The sequence below is a fragment of the Rhinoderma darwinii genome, chromosome 3 (assembly GCF_050947455.1).
Source record: "Rhinoderma darwinii isolate aRhiDar2 chromosome 3, aRhiDar2.hap1, whole genome shotgun sequence".
Classification (NCBI taxonomy): Eukaryota; Metazoa; Chordata; class Amphibia; order Anura; family Rhinodermatidae; genus Rhinoderma; species Rhinoderma darwinii.
Genome location: NC_134689.1, coordinates 35,771,580 through 35,795,475, shown reverse-complemented (window position 1 = coordinate 35,795,475; position 23,896 = coordinate 35,771,580).

Here is a 23,896-nt window from a genome sequence, read left to right as displayed (position 1 = left end):
TTTTGAGCGGAGCTTGCTGCTCACAGAGCATGCAGTTAGTGGGTTACAACTGGAGGGTGAAGACATGGGTGAGCAGGATCAGGTAAGTAGCTGGGTTAATGTAGTTAGGGGCAGTAGAAAGGGGTCAAAGACAAGGAAGGCCGATCCGGTTTCTGACATTCCAGGCAAAATTGCCAAGTTGGGTGATGATGCGAGGGTGTCAGTCTCAGAAATGGCAGCCCTAGTGGATACTGATCTCCCTAACAGCCGGGAGAACAGCCCAGCTAGTAGTCGGTGGGATGGTAATGCAGGTAAGCCAAGACAATGGATAGTCGTAGGGGATTCTATAATCAGGAAGACGGATAGAATTATTTGTCGCCAAGACCACCTCAACCGAATGGTTTGCTGTCTCCCTGGTGCCAGGGTTCGGCATGTGGTGGAACGGGTGGACAAATTGCTGGGAGGGGCTGGTGATGATCCAGCTGTCGTGGTCCATGTCGGTACCAACGACAGAATAAATGGTAGGTGGAGGAGCCTTAAGAATAATTTTAAAGAACTAGGCTACAAGCTGAAGGGAAGGACCTCCAAGGTTGTATTCTCAGGAATACTGCCTGTGCCATGCGCATCACAGGAAAGACAGCGGGAGCTTAGGGAGTTAAATGCATGGCTGAAGTCTTGGTGTAGAGGAGAAGGATTTGGGTTCCTAGAGCACTGGGCTGACTTTTCATTGGGGTACAAACTGTATTCTGCAGATGATTTGCACCTAAATGGAAGGGGGTCCGCTGTGCTGGGGGAGAGAATTCTAGCTGGGGTGGCGGAGTATTTAAACTAGGGCTGAGGAGGGAGGTCAATGTAGAAAAAAAAGGGGTAGCCAGGTTAGAGAGGGGTCAGACTATATTGGTGGGGGGAGAAACAGAATGTGGGGAGAGGACTAGACAACAAGATAAGGAGATCCTTTCGTTACAAAACATCAGTGTAAATAAAAAGGACCGATTAATGTCAAATCACATTTCTGATAATAAAAGTGAAAAACTGACAGGCAAGTTAAAGTGTATGTTCACAAATGCCAGAAGTCTAGCAAGCAAAATGGGGGAGCTGGAGGCCTTGATACTGGAAGAAAATATAGATATAGTTGGTGTTGCTGAAACATGGCTGGACTCTTCACATGACTGGGCTGTAAATCTACAGGGTTTTACACTTTTTCGTAAAGACAGGACAAATAGGAAAGGTGGTGGTGTATGTCTGTATGTGAGAAGTGATATGAAGGCGAGTGTGAAAGAGACAATAGTGGGTGAAGACTGTGAGGAGGTTGAAACCTTGTGGGTGGAACTAGAAAGGGAGGTAAACACTGAAAAAATTACTTTTGGTGTAATCTATAGACCCCCCAATATAACTGAGGAGATGGAAGGTCAGATATATAAACAGATGGAGCGGGCTGCACAGGCGGGTACTGTAGTGATAATGGGAGATTTTAATTTCCGGGATATTAATTGGTGTCATGGTTCGGCTTCAACTGCAAAGGGGAGACATTTCCTCAACCTGTTGCAGGAAAATTTTATGGGCCAGTTTGTGGAAGACCCGACTAGAGGTGAAGCTCTGTTGGATCTGGTAATTTCTAATAATGCAGATCTTGTTGGGAATGTCAATGTTCGTGAAAACCTCGGTAACAGTGATCATAATATAGTTACATTTTACCTGTAAAATACTGTAAAAAACAAACGCAGGCTGGGAGGGCAAAAACATTTAATTTTAAGAAAGCCAATTTCCCCAGGATGAGGGCTGCAATTCAGGATATAGACTGGGAAGAACTAATGTCAAATAATGGAACAAATGATAAATGGGAGATTTTCAAATCTACTTTGAGTTATTATAGTGCAAAATTAATTCCTACAGGTAATAAGTATAAACGACTCAAATTAAACCCCACATGGCTTACACCTTCTGTGAAAGGGGCAATACATGACAAAAAAAGGGCATTTAAAAAATACAAATCTGAGGGTACAGCTGTAGCCTTTGTAAAATATAAAGAGCTTAATAAAATCTGTAAAAATGTAATAAAATTAGCAAAAATACAAAATGAAAGGCAGGTGGCCAAGGATAGTAAAACAAATCCTAAAAAATTCTTCAAGCATATAAATGCAAAAAAGCCAAGGTCTGAACATGTAGGACCCCTAGATAATGGTAATGGGGAGTTGATCACAGGGGATCAAGAGAAGGCAGAGTTACTAAATGGGTTCTTTAGCTCTGTATATACAACAGAAGAAAGAGCAGCTGATGTAGCCGGTGCCAGTGCTGTTAATATATCAGTTGATATACTGAATTGGATGAATGTAGAGATGGTCCAAGCTAAATTAAATAAAATAAATGTGCACAAGGCTCCGGGACCAGATGGGTTACACCCTAGAATTCTTAAAGAGCTTAGTTCAGTTATTTCTGTCCCCCTTTTCATAATATTCAGAGAATCTCTAGTGACTGGTATAGTGCCAAGGGACTGGCGCAGGGCAAATGTGGTGCCTATTTTCAAAAAGGGCTCTAGGTCTTCCCCGGGTAATTATAGACCAGTAAGCTTAACATCCATCGTGGGGGAAATGTTTGAGGGGCTATTGAGGGACTATATACAGGATTATGTGACAATAAATAGCATTATAAGTGACAGCCAGCACGGTTTTACTAAGGACAGAAGTTGTCAAACTAACCTAATCTGTTTTTATGAAGAGGTGAGCAGAAGTCTAGACAGAGGGGCCGCTGTGGATTTAGTGTTTTTGGACTTTGCAAAGGCATTTGACACGGTCCCCCATAGACGCCTAATGGGTAAATTAAGGACTATAGGTTTAGAAAATATAGTTTGTAATTGGATTGAGAATTGGCTCAAGGACCGTATCCAGAGGGTTGTGGTCAATGATTCCTTCTCTGAATGGTCCCCGGTTATAAGTGGTGTACCCCAGGGTTCAGTGCTGGGACCACTATTATTCAACTTATTTATTAATGATATAGAGGAAGGGATTAATAGCACTATTTCTATTTTTGCAGATGACACCAAGCTATGTAATATAGTTCAGACTATGGAAGATGTTCATGAATTACAGGCAGATTTAAACAAACTAAGTGTTTGGGCGTCCACTTGGCAAATGAAGTTTAATGTAGATAAATGTAAAGTTATGCATCTTGGTACCAACAACCTGCATGCATCATATGTCCTAGGGGGCGCTACACTGGCGGATTCACTTGTTGAGAAGGATCTGGGTGTACTTGTAAATCATAAACTCAATAACAGCATGCAGTGTCAATCAGCTGCTTCAAAGGCCAGCAGGATATTGTCGTGTATTAAAAGAGGCATGGACTCGCGGGACAGGGATGTAATAATGCCACTTTACAAAGCATTAGTGAGGCCTCATCTAGAATATGCAGTTCAGTTCTGGGCTCCAGTTCATAGAAAGGATGCCCTGGAGTTGGAAAAAATACAAAGAAGAGCAACGAAGCTAATAAGGGGCATGGAGAATTTAAGTTATGAGGAAAGATTGAAAGAATTAAACCTATTTAGCCTTGAAAAAAGAAGACTAAGGGGGGACATGATTAACTTATATAAATATATTAATGGCACATACAAAAAATATGGTGAAATCCTGTTCCTTGTAAAACCCCCTCAAAAAACAAGGGGGCACTCCCTCCGTCTGGAGAAAAAAAGGTTCAAGCTGCAGAGGCGACAAGGCTTCTTTACAGTGAGAACTGTGAATTTATGGAATAGCCTACCGCAGGAGCTGGTCACAGCAGGGACAGTAGATGGCTTTAAAAAAGGGTTAGATAATTTCCTAGAACAAAAAAATATTAGCTCCTATGTGTAGAAATTTTTCCTTCCCTTTTCCCTTCCCTTGGTTGAACTTGATGGACATGTGTCTTTCTTCAGCCGTACTAACTATGTAACTATATGTAACTATGTAACTATGTAACTGTAGCCTCTGGTGCCGACACGATGCAGGACCTGTGAGTGACGTCACAGATCTGCACTGCCAGAAGCTGGGCGTTGTGAAGAGAAGTGGATGATACTTCTCATCAGAACGCCCAGCTAGTGAAAGTAGTAAACACGCATCGATGTACGCACATAATACACGCCCAGTTGTACTTTTACTTTTCAACACGCCCAGTTGTACTTTTACAAGCCTCATTTGCATAAATACGAAAATGGTCATAACTTGGCCAAAAATGCTCGTTTTTTAAAAATAAAAACTTTACTGTAATCTACATTGCAGCGCCTATCTGCTGCAATAGCAGATAGGGGTTGCAAAATCTGGTGACAGAGCCTCTTTAAACTGTAAAAGTGGATTGTTGAAATAAGCACGTGGAGAAATCTCGCAAATTTCCGGTAAGTTTAAACCTAGCGCTATTATTATAGTAATGTAGTATTATAGTAATGTATCATTGTTATAGTAATGTAGTATTATTATAGTAATATAGTATTATAGTAGTTCAAATAACTAATTAATTAACAATAAGTTTGTAATGTATCAAATTTGAAAGTAATGCGGCCCGTCAACTTCACATTTTTTCTATATGTGGCCCACTTACCCGGCCGAGTTGAGACCCCTGCTCTATATCATTAATAAATAAGTTGAATAATAGTGGTCCCAGCAAAGAACCCTGGGGTACACCACTTATAACCGGGGACCATTCAGAGTAGGAATCATTGACCACAACTCTCTGGATACAGTCCTTGAGCCAATTCTCAATCCAATGACAAATGATAATTTCTAAACCTATAGTTCTTAAAGGGAAGGTGTCATGAGTTTATTTTTTTTATTATTGCTTTTAATATAATATTAACAAAAATTTTATTTATTTGTGTTCTCATTTTTTACTTTTTACTGTACTCATACTTTTACTTCTCCATGGGGGCCGCCATTTTTTTTTTCATCTCTGTATGTGTCGATTAACGACACATACAGAGATGCTATATGGCACATACAAGCCCATAGAGAATTCGAACGGGTGCCGCATGCGCCGCTCCCACACAGACCAAAACAAAGCTCGTTCATAGAACGAAATACGGCGTCATTTTCATGTGGACCGGAAGCCACTGCCGGATAGTAAGATGACGACTTCCGGCCGCGGCTTCCGGCCATATGTTCAACGTAGCGAAGGTGCAAGGAAGAAGAGCGTAGGCAGCAAGAACTTTGTTAGACCAGCGAAGGCGGAGGCAGGAGCAGGTAATTTATGTTCATGTATGATGTGCGTATTATGTTCGTGTATGTTCATGTGTGATACTGTCTGCTGAACCCTGTATCTAATCCTCCTACCACTGTGCATTCGCTCAGAAAATGGCGGAACACAGTGTAGGAGGTTTGAAGACATTCAAACCCCTCCTTCTCCTGGCACTAGCCAGAAGAAGGGAGGGGGGATTGTGTGAGGACACTAGAGGAGAGTGTGTCCACCCCAAATTTGCAGCATAAATCAATGAGTTTGCTTTACCACAGTGACCATGCTGCAATTTTGGGAACTGCTCCCTCTAGTGGCCAGCACAATAACAATGTTATAAATTAGAATCTAATTTATAATATTTCCTGACTTGTGAAAAAATAAAAAAATTAAAACAATGTGTAATCACTTATATACTAAATGTTTAACTGAAAAAAAACATTTTCTAGCGACACATTCCCTTTAATTTACCCATTAGACCCATCTATGAGGGACAATGTCAAATGCCTTTGCAAAGTCCAAAAACACTATATCCACATCGGCCCCTCTGTCTAGGCTTCTGCTCACCTCTTCATGATAACAAATCAGGTTGGTTTGACAGCTTCTGTCCTTAGTAAAACCGTGCTGGCTGTCACTTATAATGCTATTTATTGTCACATAATTCTGTATATAGTCCCTCAATAGCCCCTCAAACATTTTCCCCACAATGGATGTTAAGCTTACTGGTCTATAATTACCCGGCGAAGACCTAGAGCTAGTGGGGGGCAGGCGGGGCGCAACATAGAGGGGGGCGCCAGCGCCACCTTCTCCTGCACTATAATTGTACCTGTGTCTATAGGACACAGGTACAATTAGAAGAAATGAATGACAGGGCACGTTCCGTGCCCGGCTATTCAGAGCTTTTGCACCAGTGAAGCTACTGGTACCTTTTGTACCAGTGAAGCTTCCGTCGATGAAAGGCGCTGATTGACAGGGAAAGTCACCCTGCCCAGCCAATCAGCGCCTTTCATAGACGCTTCGTTCAACCCCCAGGAGACCTGCGCAGAAGAGAGCAGGTCTCCATGGCTGCCGGCCGGCGTGGGAGCGGGATTAAGGTGAGTTTGAATAGTTTTTCTTTTTTTAATTGTAATAAAAAAGTGTGTGGCTGTATCTACAGGGGGGACTTTATCTACAAGGGGGACTTTATCTACGGGGGGACTTTATCTACAAGGGGGACTTTATCTACGGGGGAGACGACTTTATCTACGGGGGGGCTTTATCTACACGCGGGGGGCTTTATCTAAGGGGGGCCCACAGGGGGGCTATATACTGGGGTGGGCTATCTATGAAGCACCATATACAGGGGTGGGCTATAGCTACAGGGCGGCTATATACAGGGGTCCGCGATCTATGGAGCACTATATACAGGGGTGGGCTATACCACCCCTGTATATAGTATCCCACAAATAGCTCCCCCTATAGAGCTCCACAGAAAGCCCACCCCTGTATATAGCCCCCCCTGTAAATATAGTCCACCCCTGTATATAGTGCTCCACAAATAGCCCACCCGTGTATATAGCCCTCCTGTAGATATAGCCCACCCCTGTATATAGTATCCCACAAATAGCTCCCCCTATAGTGCTCCACAGAAAGCCCACCCCTGTATATAGCCCCCCTGTACATATAGTCCACCCCTGTATATAGTGCTCCACTAGATGGTCCACCCCTGTATATAGCCCCCCTGTACATATAGTCCACCCCTGTATATAGTGCTCCACAGATAGCCCACCCCTATATATAGTATATACAGGGGTGGGCTATCTGTGGAGCACTATATACAGGGGTGGGCTATCTGTGGAGCACTATATACAGGGGTGGACTATCTAGTGGAGCACTTTATACAGGGGTGGCCTATATGTACAGGGAGGCTATATACAGGGGTGGGCTATCTGTGAAACACTATATACAGGGGTGGACTATATGTGGAGCACTATATACAGGGGTGGGCTATATCTACAGGGGGGCTATATACAGGGGTGGGCTATCTGTGCAGCACTATATACAGGTGTGGACTATATGTGGAGCACTATATACAGGGGTGGGCTATATCTACAGGGGGGCTATATACAGGGGTGGGCTATCTGTGGAGCACTATATACAGGGGTGGGCTATATCTACAGGGTGGCTATATACAGGGGCGGGCTATCTGTGGAGCACTATATACAGGGGTGGGCTATATACAGGGGTGGCCTATCTGTGGAGCACTATATACATGGGTGGACTATATCTACAGGGGGCTATCTGTAGAGCACTATAGGGGGAGTTATTTGTGGGACACTATATACAGGGGTGAGCTACATGGGGGCACTATCTACACGGGGCTCTATGGGGGCACTATCTACAGGGGGCTCTATGGCAGACACTATCTACAGGGGGCACAGTGTGTGTGTGTGTGGGACACGGTGTATGGTGCTATTATAATTAGAGGTGCAGTGTATGGTGCTATTATATTTAGGGGTGTAGTGTGTGGTATAATGAGAACTTTATCTTTATTTATAGGTGTAGAAATGTTGGAAAAGTGAGAAGCTGAAGACATCTGAGCGGCAAACTGCAGAAATGGCCTGTGACCGAGAGAAGTCAACATAGAGGTCTGGACCAAATGGAGAAAAAGAACTAGAATCTGAGACATCACAGGTGAGTCACTTAATGTAAATGCTTATTCTGCCTCTAATCAGTAATGTAGTCACTGTATGATCTGCAGCGTGATGATGGGTGGTATGATTTTTTTTGTGAAACAGCATCTCCCAGCATATCCTTACCATTGTTCGGCCCATGCTGGGAGCTGTAGTTTTTCGCCGTACATACCTATACAGCAGGGGTTGCACTAAATTGAGCTGTATTTGTGCTGGTGCTGTATATATGTAATGAGCTTGGTTCTGGGGCTGTATTTATGTACTGAGCACTATTCTGGTGCTGTGTATTGAACTATATTGCTTGTAAAATGTACAAATGTTTTTATGCTCGCATTACATAAAAAGAAATGTGGAAAAGAAATGACATGTCGATTGGTAGAGAAAACAAACACGGCGAGGGGGAAGGAGATGTCGGGAAAGAGGTTGGGGGGGGGGCGCCAAACTGAATCTTTGCCCCGGGTGCTGGAGAACCTAGCTACGCCTCTGATACCAGTCACTAGAGAATCTCTAAATATTATGAAGAGGAGGACAGAAATAACTGAACTAAGCTCTTTAAGGACTCTAGGGTGTAACCCATCTGGTCCCGGGGCCTTGTGTACATTTATTTTGTTTAATTTAGCTTGGACCATATCTACATTTATCCAATTCAGTATATCAACTGATATATTGACAGCACTGGCAGCGGCTACATCAGCTGCTCTTTCTTCTGTTGTATATACAGAGCTGAATAACTCATTTAGTAACTCTACCTTCTCTTGATCCACTGTGACCAACTCCCCATTACCACTATCTAGGGGTCCTACATGTTCAGACCTTGGCGTTTTTGCATTTATATACTTGAAGAATTTTTAGGGATTTGTTTTACTATCCTTGGCCACCTGCCTTTCATTTTGTATTTTTGCTGATTTTATTACCTTTTTACAAATTTTATTAAGCTCTTTATAATTTACAAAGGCTACAGATGTACTCTCAGATTTGTATTTTTTTTAAATGCCCTTTTTTTGTCATGTATTGCCCTTTTTACAGAAGGTGTAAGCCATGTGGGGTTTAATTTTAGTAGTTTATACTTGTTACCTATAGGAATACATTTTGCACTATAATTACCCAAAGTAGTTAAACCAAGATTTTTCTTTAGTAGTTTGTAAATCCATAAGCCGTGAACGACCTAGATTTATTCTCTACCTTTCCTCCTATTGACACAAGGCTCGTCCCATGGCTCAATATTGCTGCATATCTGAAAAGATTGCTAGGTAAGATATATATTTACGTAGATATAGATCATCTATTTTGGATTGTTGCTCCTTTTGCTTCCTAATGTAATGACGGGGTAGGGAGACAGACAGGTGAGCCCTAATCTACCCGCCACTCAGTCCCTGCCTACTTGCAACGACCTGTCCTAGGCGACGGGGTACAACTGGGCGACGGTCCCTACGCTCAGTAAGTGCACAACAGACAAACAGACATGGGTACACAGAAGCTAGGGAAATGCGGCAGCAGCCCACGGAGACACCGTGAGCAACGAGAGTAGTGAATGAGCCGAGTCAAACCAGGAGTGCACAAGGTACAAAACGCTGAGCAGGAGAGTGGTCAGTAAGCCAAGCTCAATAACAAGCAGAGGATCAGTAGTTCAAGCAGCAGCAGAGCCAGGAAACAAGCAGAGCAGAATCACAGGCAAAGGAGGAACAGGAAAGGCAGGTATAAATAGACAGTGGGCGGGAGCTAGCTCCATATGGCCAGGCTGTGATAGGCTCTCCCACTCCTAAGCCTGCCATCCTGAGTGGTGGAAGATGGAGTCAGTCTCACAGACATAGGAACAGGTGCAGACTGATTACCCACGGGCGTCGACACAGAAGCTGTGTCTGGCAGATCCTTTACAGTACCCCCCCTTTTATGAGGGGCCACCGGACCCTTTCTAGGTGGACCTGGCTTATTGGGGAAACGAAGGTGGAACCTCCTGAGCAATACCCCAGTGTGAACATCCCGGGCGGGTACCCAAGTCCTCTCCTCAGGACCGTATCCTCTCCAATGGACCAGGTACTGGAGGGAGCCTTGGACCATCCTGCTGTCCACAATCTTGGCCACCTCGAATTCTACCCCCTCAGGGGTGAGAACAGGGACCGGAGGTTTCCTCGAGGGAGCCAAGGACGGGGAGCAGCGTTTAAGGAGGGAGGCATGAAACACGTCGTGTACTCGAAAAGACGGGGGCAACTTCAGTCGGAAAGAGACAGGGTTAAGTACTTCAATGACCTTGTACGGCCCTATAAACCGGGGAGCAAACTTCTTGGACGGGACTTTAAGGCGCAAATTTTTTGAAGATAGCCACACCAGATCCCCGACCACAAACAAGGGGTTAGCAGAATGTTTTCTATCTGCCTGAGTCTTTTGTATGCTCTGGGATGCCTCTAGGTTCTTCTGAACCTGGGCCCAGACTGTGCACAGTTCCCGATAAACGACCTCTACCTCGGGATTGTTGGAACTACCAGGTAAAACGGAGGAGAACCGTGGATTAAACCCAAAATTACAGAAAAATGGGGAGACCCCTGACGAGTTACTGACCCGGTTATTAAGGGAAAATTCGGTGAGGGGAATGAAGGAGACCCAATCATATTGACAGTCAGAGATAAAACACCTTAAATATTGTTCTAGAGACTGATTAGTCCTCTCCGTTTGGCCATTAGTTTCAGGATGGAAGGCCGAGGAGAAGGACAGATCAATCTCCAACTTTTTACAGAAGGCTCTCCAAAACAATGAAACAAATTGTACCCCTCTGTCAGAAACAATATTGACAGGAACCCCATGGAGACGAAGGATGTGTTTGACAAACAAGGTAGCTAACGTCTTAGCATTGGGTAGTTTCTTGAGGGGCACAAAGTGGCACATCTTACTGAAGCGGTCTACTACAACCCACACAACCGACTTGCCTTGAGATGGAAGCAAATCGGTGATAAAATCCATGGAGATATGGGTTCAAAGTCTCTGGGGAATGGGCAAAGAACATAGTAAGCCCGCTGGTCGGGACCTGGGAGTCTTGGACCTAGCACAAAGTTCACAAGCGGCGACGTAGGCCTTAACGTCTTTAAGCAACCCAGGCCACCAGTAGTTTCTGGCAATGAGGTGCTTGGTACCCAGGATGCCTGTATAGCCAGATAGTGCAGAGTCATGATTTTCCCTAAGTACCCTTAGCCGGAATTGCAGGGGAACAAACAGCTTGTTCTCAGGAAGGTTCCCGGGAGCTGAACCTTGATCAGCCGCAATTTCGGAGACTAAATCAGAATCAATAGAGGAAATGATTATACCTGGAGGCAAAACACAAGCAGGATCTTCCTCTGAAGGAGGGCTGGCCATGAAGCTACGCGACAGTGCATCAGCCTTAATATTTTTAGACCCAGCCCTATAGGTGACCAAAAAGTTGAATCTGGTAAAAAATAACACCCATCGAGCTTGTCTCGGGTTTAGCCTCCGGGCAGATTCTAGGAAAACCAGATTCTTGTGGTCGGTAAGGACCGTTATCTGGTGCCTAGCCCCCTCCAGGAAGTGGCGCCACTCTTCAAATGCCCATTTAATGGCTAAGAGTTCGCGGTTGCCAATATCATAGTTACTCTCAGTGGGCGAAAACTTTCTGGAGAAGTAGGCACAGGGACGGAGATGGGTGAGGGACCTGGTACCCTGGGACAAGGCAGCACCCACTCCCACCTCGGAGGCGTAAACCTCCACGATGAATGGCTCCATTTGGATGGGCTGAACCAGCACTGGGGCCGAGATAAAGCACTTCTTAAGGACCTCAAAAGCCTGGACAGCCTCAGGAGGCCAGTGGAGGAGATCAGCACCTTTGCGAGTGAGATCCGTAAGAGGCTTAGCGATGACCGAGAAGTTAGCAATAAATCTCCTGTAATAATTAGCGAACCCCAGGAAGCACTGTAACGCCTTCAGGGAGGCAGGTTGGACCCATTCCGCCACAGCCTGGACCTTAGCGGGGTCCATGCGGAATTCATGAGGAGTGAGGATTTGACCCAAAAATTGTATCTCCTGCACCCCAAACACACATTTTTCGGTCTTAGCAAACAGTTTGTTTTCCCAAAGGGCCTGGAGCACCTTCCTGACATGCTCAATGTGGGAGGACCAGTCCTTGGAAAACACAAGTATGTCATCAAGGTACACTACAAGAAATACCCCCAGGTAGCCTCTTAAAATCTCATTTATGAAATTCTGGAAGACCGCGGGAGCATTACACAACCCAAAGGGCATGACGAGTTATTCGAAATGACCTTCGGGCGTGTTAAACGCAGTCTTCCACTCATCCCCCTCTTTGATGCGGATAAGGTTATAAGCCCCCCCGTAGATCAAACTTAGAGAACCATTGGGCCCACTGAACCTGATTGAAGAGATCAGGAATCAAAGGAAGGGGGTACTGGTTCCTTACAGTGACCTTATTCAAATTCCGGTAGTCAATGCACGGCCTAAGACCACCATCCTTCTTCACTACGAAAAAGAAGCCAGCACCTACCGGAGAAGTAGAGGGGCGAATGTAACCCTTGGCCAGGCATTCCTGGATATACCCTCTCATGGCTTCACGTTCGGGACAAGAGAGATTAAATATCCTACCCTTAGGGAGCTTAGCTCCTGGTACCAAATCGATTGCGCAATCGTATTCTCTATGAGGAGGTAACACTTCGGAGGCCTCTTTAGAGAAAACATCAGCGAAATCCTGTACAAACTCAGGTAGAGTGTTCACCTTCTCAGGGAGAGAAATAGAATTAACAGAAAAACATGACGTCATGCATTCATTACCCCATTTGGTAAGATCCCCAGTATTCCAGTTAAACGTGGGATTATGCAACTGCAACCAGGGAAGGCTTAAAACCAAATCGGACGATAATCCCTGCATCACCAGTACAGAGCACTGCTCCAAATGCATGGAGCCAACAAGGAGTTCAAAAACAGGGGTATGCTGTGTAAAATAACCATTAGCAAGAGGAGTGGAGTCGATACCCACTACTGGGACAGGTTTAGGCAAATCAATCAATGGCATAGCTAGAGACATAGCAAATTCCACAGACATAATATTAGCAGAAGACCCTGAATCAACGAAGGCACTGCCGGTAGCAGACATACCACCAAAAGAGACCTGAAATGGAAGCAAGATTTTATTAGGTTTCATATTTACGGGAAATACCTGTGCGCCCAAGTGACCTCCCCGATGATCACTTAGGCGCGGAAGTTTTCCGGCTGGAGTATTCTTACGCCTAGGACAGTTGTTCACTTGATGCTTGTCATCCCCACAGTAGAATCAGAGACCATTCTTCCTGCGGAACTCTCTACATTGTTGGGGGGACACGGAGGCCCCGAGTTGCATAGGTACATCCGAGTCTTCCGTGGAAGAACGAAGCAACGGAACCTCGGGAGGCATCATGGGGGAGTCAGAGGAGAAGGCACAAAAACGTCCAAGTCGTCGTTCCCTGAGACGTCGGTCAAGTCGTACCGCTAAAGCCATAACCTGATCTAGGGAGTCAGAAGAGGGATAGCTAACTAGCAGGTCTTTCAGGGCGTTCGACAGACCCAATCTAAACTGGCACCTTAAGGCAGGGTCATTCCACCGAGAAGCTACACACCACTTCCTAAAGTCAGAACAATACTCCTCAACAGGTCTCTTACCCTGACGTAAGGTCACCAGCTGACTCTCAGCAAAGGCAGTCTTGTCAGTCTCGTCATAAATGAGCCCGAGAGCAGAAAAGAAAAGATCAACGGAGGAAAGTTCAGGGGCGTTAGGAGCCAAGGAGAAGGCCTATTCTTGGGGCCCGTCCTGGAGCCGGGACATAATTATACCCACCCGCTGGCTCTCAGAACCTGAGGAGTGGGGCTTTAAGCGAAAATAGAGCCTACAACTCTCCCGAAAGGAGAAAAAAGTCTTCCGGTCCCCTGAGAACCGGTCAGGCAACTTGAGGTGGGGTTCAAGAGGTGAGGTGGGGGGCATTACCAGGGTAGCATCATGCTGGTTGTCCCTCTGAGCCAGGGCTTGGACCTGTAGGGAGAGGCCCTGCATTTGCTGAGCCAGGGTCTCAAGGGGGTCCATAGTTGTGTCAGGGACCAGGGTAGACTAGGTTTATGGGCCTGTGATTATGTAATGACGGGGTAGGGAGACAGACAGGTGAGCCCTAATCTACCCGCCACTCGGTCCCTGCCTACATGCAACGACCTGTCCTAGGCGACGGGGTACAACTGGGCGACAGTCCCTACGCTCAGTAAGTGCACGACAGACAAACAGACATGGGTACACAGAAGCTAGGGAAATGGGGCAGCTGCCCACAGAGACACCGTGAGCAACGAGAGTAGTGAACGAGTCGAGTCAAACCAGGAGTGCACGAGGTACAAAACGCTGAGCAGGGGAGTGGTCAGTAAGCCAAGGTCAATAACAAGCAGAGGATCAGTAGTTCAAGCAGCAGCAGCAGAGGCAGGAAACAAGCAGAGCAGAATCACAGGCAAAGGAGGAACAGGAAAGGCAGGTATAAATAGACAGTGGGCGTGAGCTAGCTCCGCCTGGCCAGGCTGTGATAGGCTCTCCCACTCCTAAGCTTGCCATCCTGAGTGGTGGAAGATGGAGTCAGTCTCACAGACATAGGAGCAGGTGCAGACTGATTACCCATGGGCGTCGACACAGAAGCTGTGTCTAGCAGATCCTTTACACCCACTTTCTCAAATCTTTTAAGGAACAATACATAGATTATATATCCATTCTTTTCGTGCCCAGCCCCCCCCCCAGTCACAAGGGACTGTGACCATGAGTCATCATAAAAGACACGTAAAGATTATATCACATGATTTATCATAAATGTTCTCATCATATTTTTAGCTGTGTGACAGTTTGGGCTGAGCTATAACTGATGCGCCATATCTAATAGGAACAAACGTTACAGTTTGTGGTTAGCCTTATCTGATAGGCATGTAAGAAAGAGGAACTAAAGTTTAAATAGTTGTTACACAAATTAATTCTAGAATGTAATAGTTTTAAGATAATAGAACGAAAATTAATTATTGTTACCAAATGGATGACATAACACAAAAGCAAATCTTCAGCATATTGCAATAGACAAGTGGTGGAGTGTTCGGGGGACCACTTATCCAACAGCTTTTTCATTGCATGGGTGGAAAATATCAGGGGAATTTGCTGCACCCTGGAGAAGCACCATCCAGGCGCACTGTTTGCCTCTATTGGTGAAAGCAAAATATTGGTAACAATCTGGAGACACAGAGATAGAGAAAAAATACATAATTATCAATTTCCTTTCTAATAAATGAGCAATGTCCTTTATGCAGACCATGCTTGTTGTAATATTTCACTTGAGGGAGAGAGAGCAGCAGCAACTTACTTCCTTCTGACATTCTCACACACTGCCCCGCCGCCTTTCACAACTTTCCTTTTCTTGTAGAACTAGAAGCCTTAGCAAGCCAAAATGCTGAAAGGAAACTGCTGTATTCATAACTGTAAAACCTGACTTTACACAGACAACTTTAATTAATTAAACCTTATATATAAGGTACTTTAAAAAGTCAGTCTATTTAGACAATCTTGTACTTCAGTTCAATGTTCTAGGACTTTTTACACAATATTTTTACATATAATAACAATAATTCAAAGTTCATAACATTCAGTTCTCAATCTGGATTGAGAAAAACATCTCACATCAAACAGTACGATCCATTCTCATTTGCTCCGGTCTGCGACACACACACTGTATACATGTCTACATCATACTTCTCATCATAATTCCGCAGCCATGGATCAGTAAGCGCTGGTCCGCATCTCAGGACACGCCAGCGCTCACTTCCGCTTCACTCGGCTCGTGTCCGCTCTTAAGGGGCCAGTGAGCACACCAGAATGAAAGAACCAAATTAGCCCATGAGCACCTGGACTGTAAGTAGGGCCCTGCCCCTTCCGGCATTGCCTGAGCTTACTGTCACGTTGGGTGCATGGACCCACTGGACTGTACCGCCTTAACGGTATGGAATCTGGCCAACAGGACACAGGTCAAAGACTATAGTTGAAATAGGTGTACCTGTGGCATCTTCGGACAGCAGCAAGACAGGCTCGGATGAGTCTTTGGTAGCAGGCAGGCACTAGGTGAGGTGTAAAAGGACAGGCGTAGTACTCTGCGCAGCACGACTACAACTCTATACGGCACTTGGACCAGGATAACACTGGATAAAGGTTAGAGGTAGTAGGAACGTGAACAGTGGGAACCGGAAGACACTTAGGGAACCATTTGCAGAGACGAACATAGGTAATGACAACAACGCTCAGGCAATGCAGGAAGGTGCAGGCCCCTAGCATGGGCGAACCCTATCTGGGAGAGACAAGGACAAGAGAACCGCAACTTCCAGGGGTTCCAATGGACATTTCGCACAGTGTTTGAGGAGCCTGGACGAGTCTCGTTGGCAGCTGCCTCCTTGCTGAACCTTCGCCAGGGAGACACTTCCGTGGGCGAGTATACACTTCCGCACCCTGGTGGGAGAATTGTTGTGGAACAATAAGGCCTTGGTGACTACATTCTGGCAGGGACTGTCTCCTGAGATTAAGAACAAGCTTGGCACCCGAGATCTGCCATCTACCCTGGATGACCTCATCCTTCTGGCCGCCCGGATTGACATAAGGATCTGAGAACGGTTCCAAGAATCTCGTCGTGAGGGAGGACTCCCTAGCCCTGTTCCTACTTTGCATAGTGTCTTGCAAATACACGCATCAGGGTTTTTGCCTATCTGGACTCTGGATCCACAGCTTACTTCATTCAGAGAGACCTGGTGGATCTTCTCCAGTTGCCCACAACCTCTCTGGAGAGGCCTTTGTTGCCTCGGTGAATGGACTACCCGGTTGTAGCTGCTGTGACCAAGCCACTGAAACTTCAAGTGGGAGCCCTTCATTCCGAGCTCATCTAATTTTTAGTCCTGTCTAAGGCAGTCAACCCTCTGCTGCTGGGCCTGCCCTGACTCAGACTACATGCCTCAGTCCTGGACTGAAATTCTGGAGAGGTCCTCCAGTAGGGTTCCGAGTGTGTCAACTGCTGCCTGGTACAGATTCATCCGGCTCAGCCTCCTCTGCCTCAGTCCTTAGCAGGATTGCCTTGTCAATATTCTGCGTTCTCGGATGTCTTCAGCAAGAAAGAGGCGAAGGTGCTGCCCCACACCGGGCGTATGACTGTTCTATCAAGCTGATTCATGGTGCATCCGTTCCCCGTGGTAGGGTATATCCTCTCTCCTTCCCAGAGACTCAGTCCATGTCCGCCTATATTAAGGAGAACCTGGAGAGGAGCTTCATACGGAAGTCCTCCTCTCTGGCAGGAGCCGGGTACTTCTTCGTCTAGAAAAGTGATGGTTCTCAGTGACCCTGCATTGACTACCGGGGTCTCAACCCTATCACGGTAAAAAATAGATATCCGCTGCCATTGATTTCAGAACTGTTTGACCGCATACGAGGAGCCAAGATTTTTTCTAAGCTAAACCTGCGGGGGGCTTATAACCTAATCCGGATTCGTCAGGGTGACGAATGGAAGACGGCATTAAGCACCCGTGATGGACACTATGATTATCTAGTAATACCCTTTGGCCTGTGTAACGCTCCCGCGGTCTTCTAAGAGTTTGTTAATTACATCTTCCGTGACCTCCTCTATGTTTGTGTTGTGGTCTATCTTGATGACATCTTGATTTTTTCTCCAGATCCGATGACTCATCAGAGACATGTCCGTCAAGTTTTGCTGCGATTAAGGGAGAATCGCCTGTACACCAAGTTGGAGAAGTGCATGTTTGAGAGAAATGCTCGACCTTTCCTGGGCTAGATCATCTCGGATCAAGGCCTCAAGATGGATCCTGAGAAGGTAAAGGCCGTCCTGGATTGGCCACGTCCTCAAGGTTTGAGGTCCATACGGCGTTTCTTGGGATTCGCAAATTTCTACAGACAGTTCATTCCAAACTCCTCCTCATCTCCACCCTCACCAAGAAAGGCATGAACGCCAAGGTGTGGATTCCAGAAGCGGAATCCGCATTTAATATCCTGAAGAGTGCCTTCACGTCAGCCTCTATCCTCCATCATCCAGATGTATCTCGACAGTTTTCGTTGCAGGTGTACGCCTCCTCTGTTGGTGCTTGTGCACTCCTGTTCCAGAGAGGTTTCAAGGGCAAGACAATGGTATGTGACTATTACTCTAAACACTTCTCTTCCGCAGAACGTAACTACTCGATTTGGGGATCAGGAGTTACTTGCCATCAAATTGGCTCTGGAGGAGTGGAGACATCTTTTAGAGGGCGCAGTTCATCCTATCTTGATATTCACTGACCACAAGAATGTCACCTATCTATAGATGGCCCAACGGTTGAACCCTCGTCAGGCCAGGTGGTCGCTGTTCTTTGCCCGGTTCCAGTTTGTGCTCCACTACCGTCCAGCCGACAAGAATGTGAGGGCCGATGCCATGTCCAGGTCGTTCGAGACAGAGGACACCATGGAGTCTCCACAAAGTATTATTGCCCCGTCTTGCATTGTCTCAGTTAACCCTCTGCAAGTTAGATACAATCCTCCGGGGCAGACTGTTGTGCGACTGGCAGATAGAGGGAGAATCCTCCACTGGGGACAGAGCTCCAGAGGAGGGGGCGTAAGAGGGGGGTACTGTAATACTCATGGCCACGGGCTGTCAGGTTTACTCACCTCCTGACGGCCGCAGCCATGGATCAGTGAGCGCTGGCCCGCATCTCCTCCTCAGGAGACGCCAGCACTCAGTTCCGCTTCACTCTACTTTGTTCTGTAGGGTGCGCGCGCACGCTCGTGGTCGCTCTTAATGGGCCAGCGCACGGATCTGAATTAAAGGATCAAATTAGCCCATGAGCACCCTGGCCTATAAGAAGGGCCCTGTCCCTTCCTTCCTGAGTGTTGTTGTCGTTACCTATGTTCGTCTCTGCAAATGGTTCCCTAAGTGTCTTCCATTTCCCAGTGTTTCTGTTCCTGCTACCTGTAACCTGTATCCCATGTTATCCTGGTCTATGTGCCGTATGGAGTTGGAGCCATGCTGCGCTGAGTACTACGCCTGTCCTGTTACACCACGCCTGATGCCTGCCTGCTGCCAAAGTCTCATCCGATCCTGTCTTGTTGCTGTCCGAAAATGCCACAGGTACACCTATTTGAACCATAGACTTTGACCTGTGTCCGATTGGCCAGCTGCCATACCGTTAAGGCGGTATGGTCCAGTGGGTCCACGCACCCAACGTGACATTGTTCTTTTCTAATATTCTTAATTATCTTAATCATCACAAATATAATAAATAATACAAGACCAACCAAACTTAGTGAAAAGCCTTCAGGACAATAGACGTTAATCCACTTTTGTGCTACGTGACAATTTGACTTACTAGTATTAATTTATCCTTTTATTCTATTATTTGGTCTTGGTTCTATGGTCTGACCTAATCTGTGGACATAAATTGACTCCCTTATACAGTCAGGACTTTATTTATTTAATCCTCATACATTCATCCACACATCTCATTCAAGGAGACTTGTAGGATTTTTATGGTTAGTTGGGAATGTTGAATAACAGTGCTCGCTGCACCTTATAAATAAAGCCGCTTACCAAAACGTTATTCTCCCTGGACTGTAGTGCTCGCTGCACTCTAGACGCCTAGAGCCGCTTACCAAAACACAGTCCCATGACAGTAATGTCGCTCACCCAAAGTGACCACGACGAGGATTTGCAAAAGACTATCTCAACTTTCACTTTTGCAACATTGAAGACAAAACATACAAATAAACAGATTCAACAGGTTTTCAATACTTATTATCCTATTATTTTACTCTATAAGTATACTTCTCATATCTTTAAAGTGCTGCATGGAGTTATTTATTACCTGTAGTCTTCTCACACAGACTATGGACCATCAATCTTGAGACGCCTTATCTCAGATTCAACCTCAAGACACCTTATCTTGGGTTCTACAGACAACAAATTACATATACTTCTATATATGAACAATAATAAAAATACAATTACCTATATTCAGATTAATTCTTGACTCCTCGATTCTCCTTACTACGTTCTTTAGAATTTGTCACTCCCCTCATCTCTCTGTCTGATTGGCCTCAGTTTGACGGCAATTCAGCCGTAGGTCTATAGATTTAGTGAATGAATAACTCACCCCGTTCACGGTGTACAGTCCTCGAGAGGACGAGGTCTGGAGATGTTGGATTCCGGCTTGAAGAACCAAGATGACAGGAGAATTCTTATTTTCTATCAAGTGAGGCACGAAGTCATCTGAATCAAGGATAAGCACTTTTTATTCTTGCTGGCAAAAAGACAACAAGACACACAGCATATAGTTGTCAAGCAGTTGTCTGAGTTTCATCACATAAGCCCAGGTTTATTTACACATATTAGTGCATATTGTGGCTCAGACTTGGCTGAAGACAGTTTGTCGGTTTCCTGTCATATAGATACATGCGTTAATCTCTTAGCGGTTGACCAAACTTCCTGACAGTTTCGTTTTATTCGTATCAGTCAATCTTGCCAGTACATCTTTGTATTAACTCTAAAAATATAGTACATATATAAATTTCAAACTTTTCCAACATGCTCTCTGGTTATCCGGCTGTTTACAGGCAGGTGATGTCTCACTTTATCACTAGGGCTAGGCGATATGTGCTGACCACTACTAGCAGCGTAAAAACCAGAGTAGATTGTGCCACACTCAGTGCCCCGTGTAGATGGTGCTCCACACTGCCCCCAGTAGATAGTGCCACACACTGCTCCCTGTAGATATTGCCACAGTGCCCACTGTAGATAGTGCCACACAGCCCCCTCTGTAGATAGTGTCACACACCCCTGTAGATAGAGCCACATAGCCCCCTGTAGATAGAGCCACATCACCCCCCTGTAGGTAGTGCCACATTGCCCTCTGTAGATAATGCCACAGTTCCCTCTGTAGATGATGCCACACCCCTTGTAGTTAAGGCCACAGTGCCCTCTGTAGATAGTGCAACAGTGCCCTCTGTAGATAGTGCCATAATGACATCTGTAGATTGTGCCACACAGCCTCCTGCAGAAGGTGCTATACACACCTCCTGCAAAAGTTGCCATACACACCCCCTGTAGATTGTGCCACACACACCGTTGTAGATGGTGCATGACACCCCCCCCCTTGTAGGTAGTGCCACACACACACTCTTGTAGATAGTGCCACACACCCCCTTGTAGATAGCACTACACCCCCTCCCTGTAGATAGCGCCATTAGGGCTCCGTCTAGGAGTGGACTCCCCAGCCAGAGCTTTGGTGAAGCTCTGGCTGGGGATTCCTCTCCTAGAGGAGCCCCTGACGTCACTGACAATAAATGGACAAAGACAACAGGGGCTATCTCTAGGAGAGGAATCCCCAGCCAGAATGTCGGCAATGCTCTGGCCAGGGATTCCTCTACTGGAGGAGCCCCTGATGTCACTGTCCATATATGGATAGTGATGTCAGGGGGGTTCTACAGGAGCAGAATCCCTGACCAGATAGTCGGCAACGCTCTGGCCGAGGATTCCGTTCCAGACGGGGCTCCTGATGTCACTGTCCAAATATGGACAGGGGCGTCAGGGGCGTCAGGGGCTTCCTCTAGGAACGGAAACCCTGGACAGAGATTTAACCCCAACAGGGATTTAGCTCCAGGAGGGAATGGCAGAGCAGGGAGAGGATAGTTTCAGTAGCATTCAATTGTATCTACGTTCTGAGGATGGGACACATCTGGGACAGTCTCTGTAAAGTCGGGACAGTCCCTGCATATTCAGGACTGTTGGCAACTATGGTATTTCATATGATAGGCTTAGATACAGTGTCCCAGCAGAGAGTATCACACATGATATGCTTAGATACATGGCCCCAACCGACAATATCACACATGATAGTCTTAGATACAATGCCCTCAGCAGACAATATCCACTATATTATACTTACCCAGTCACCGCTTGAGTTCTAATCACCTTTGGGCGCAGCACTGGCTTCTGACGCCGTTTAGTACCCGGACTTAATCTGCGCAGCACAAACAACGTCTTGATATTGAACGGTGTCAGGAGCCAGCGCTGTGTCCAGAGGTGAGAAAGACCCGACAGCAGGAGGGTGAGTAAATATATATAGTGGTGGAGTGATGGCAGCGGTGCCAACAAGTGTAGACCCTGCTCACCCCGGCCTGGAAAGGAATAACTGTTTCTAATTAGAAATAATGACAAAACTGAGTTTGTCTGGTTATAACTGGGCTCCTTCAAGATATAGCCCTGAGATTCAAAAAATTTAGGTAGATTACAGAGATTTGGATTAAAGTCCCTAGGACCCAGAGAACGCTCTCACTGATATATCGGGGTCCCCTGAATGTGAAATCCACTCTAATAACTGCATAAATATTAAAAAATGTGCTGTACATTAAAATCAATGAACAGAGACCTTAGGAGTGGGGTCTGTTTTTTCAGAGCTTTTTCTTGGCCTTAGCTCATATGTCTGAAAAAGCTGAAATAGGCTAAAATACATTTTTTAAAGAAATAGTTAATAACTAACAAGTGTCACATAAACAGCCAACTCATTTTGAAGAAATTTTTTTATTCTCCCCAGAGGAAAAAAAAGCAATATAAATAGAGTATAAAACTTGCATGTAATACAACAACGATGGTTTAAATGGATTATAGTGTATAATATAATGCACAGTAAAATGTATAATATGACACAATTGACATAACTGGTGCATTGGTAGAATGAACATGTACTGTACATCACAAGCCACACAGGAGGATTGAAAGGAAGGTAACTGATATCTACAGGTAATTAGCATAAAAGGGTAAATCACTAATACACAATGGTGGTTGCTTCACAAGACAAGCATTTCGAAAAACAGATGGAAAATTATTTGAGTAGACCTGCAATAAGTTTTAACATTCCCAAGGGATAACTGTGGAGTATAATTTTTCCCCAAGGACATAGATGTATAAATTGTCATGTATGTAAGTGCACTATGCTTAGGTCCTGTCAGTTAAAGGCTGGGATGCTTACAGTCCTGAGCCACAATCTGGCAAATATACATCATAAATGCAGTAGAGTAGTTACAAACTTGACATACAAAAATGAACATTGCAAAAATCTCCAAAAAAAATCTGATAAATCATATACATAACATGCAATAGTACATCTAGGAACCTTACTAATTACCTTTCCTGTATGCTGGAACACTGAAGAAAGGCACTTTAAACTATCCATGTTACTTGTTATATAATACAAAGGTGATGTTAATAATAAGTCCTGTAAACTATGTCTGTCTATGGAGAATTTAGATGGATTCTAGGTGTGAATAACCAGTCCTTGTGGTATCACCTTGGAGTTCTGTGCTCTATATTGATACAACAGGTCTGCAGGGGAGAAGCGACAATGTCCAAGTTGTTCTACAGTACATAAAGGGCTACGGCTGGGTTCACATCTGCATCAATGTTTTCGTGTTCTGCTCCGTCAGTGGAGCAGAACAATGGAAATACCTGAAGCGACGGTTCCATTGTATGACAGACAACACACGGCAGCGGATGGAACACATTGACTTTATTGGGCTTGTCAGGGTGTCCGTGGTTTTAACAGAAATGATAGCTCAGCATTCTGTGCTTTTGTTTCTGATATTTTCAGCCGGATCTGCGACGGAGGCCCCTAATGGAACCTGCAACGCACATATGAACGAGGCCTTACTCTGACTAGATCTTGTTTACTTCTGCAAATGACAATTTTTGCATTACATAGAGAGACTTGATCATCAATGTGACTATTCTGAAGAACGTACAAGTTCAAGTCATATAGATAAAGTTATTGTTGGTATATTACTTTAGATGGTGTTGCCCCAGGTTATACTAGTCAGCCTCCAATTGTTGGACTGCAAACGTCTGCACTAGTATGGTCAGGGTTCCTCTATGACATTCATAGTAGAAGGTAGATGTTTTTCTTAAATTCATGTTATATAATGACGTTTTCCATTTAGTCAACCTTCACATTGTTTTCCTCCCGTATTCTGTGAAGACGTAGTGCTA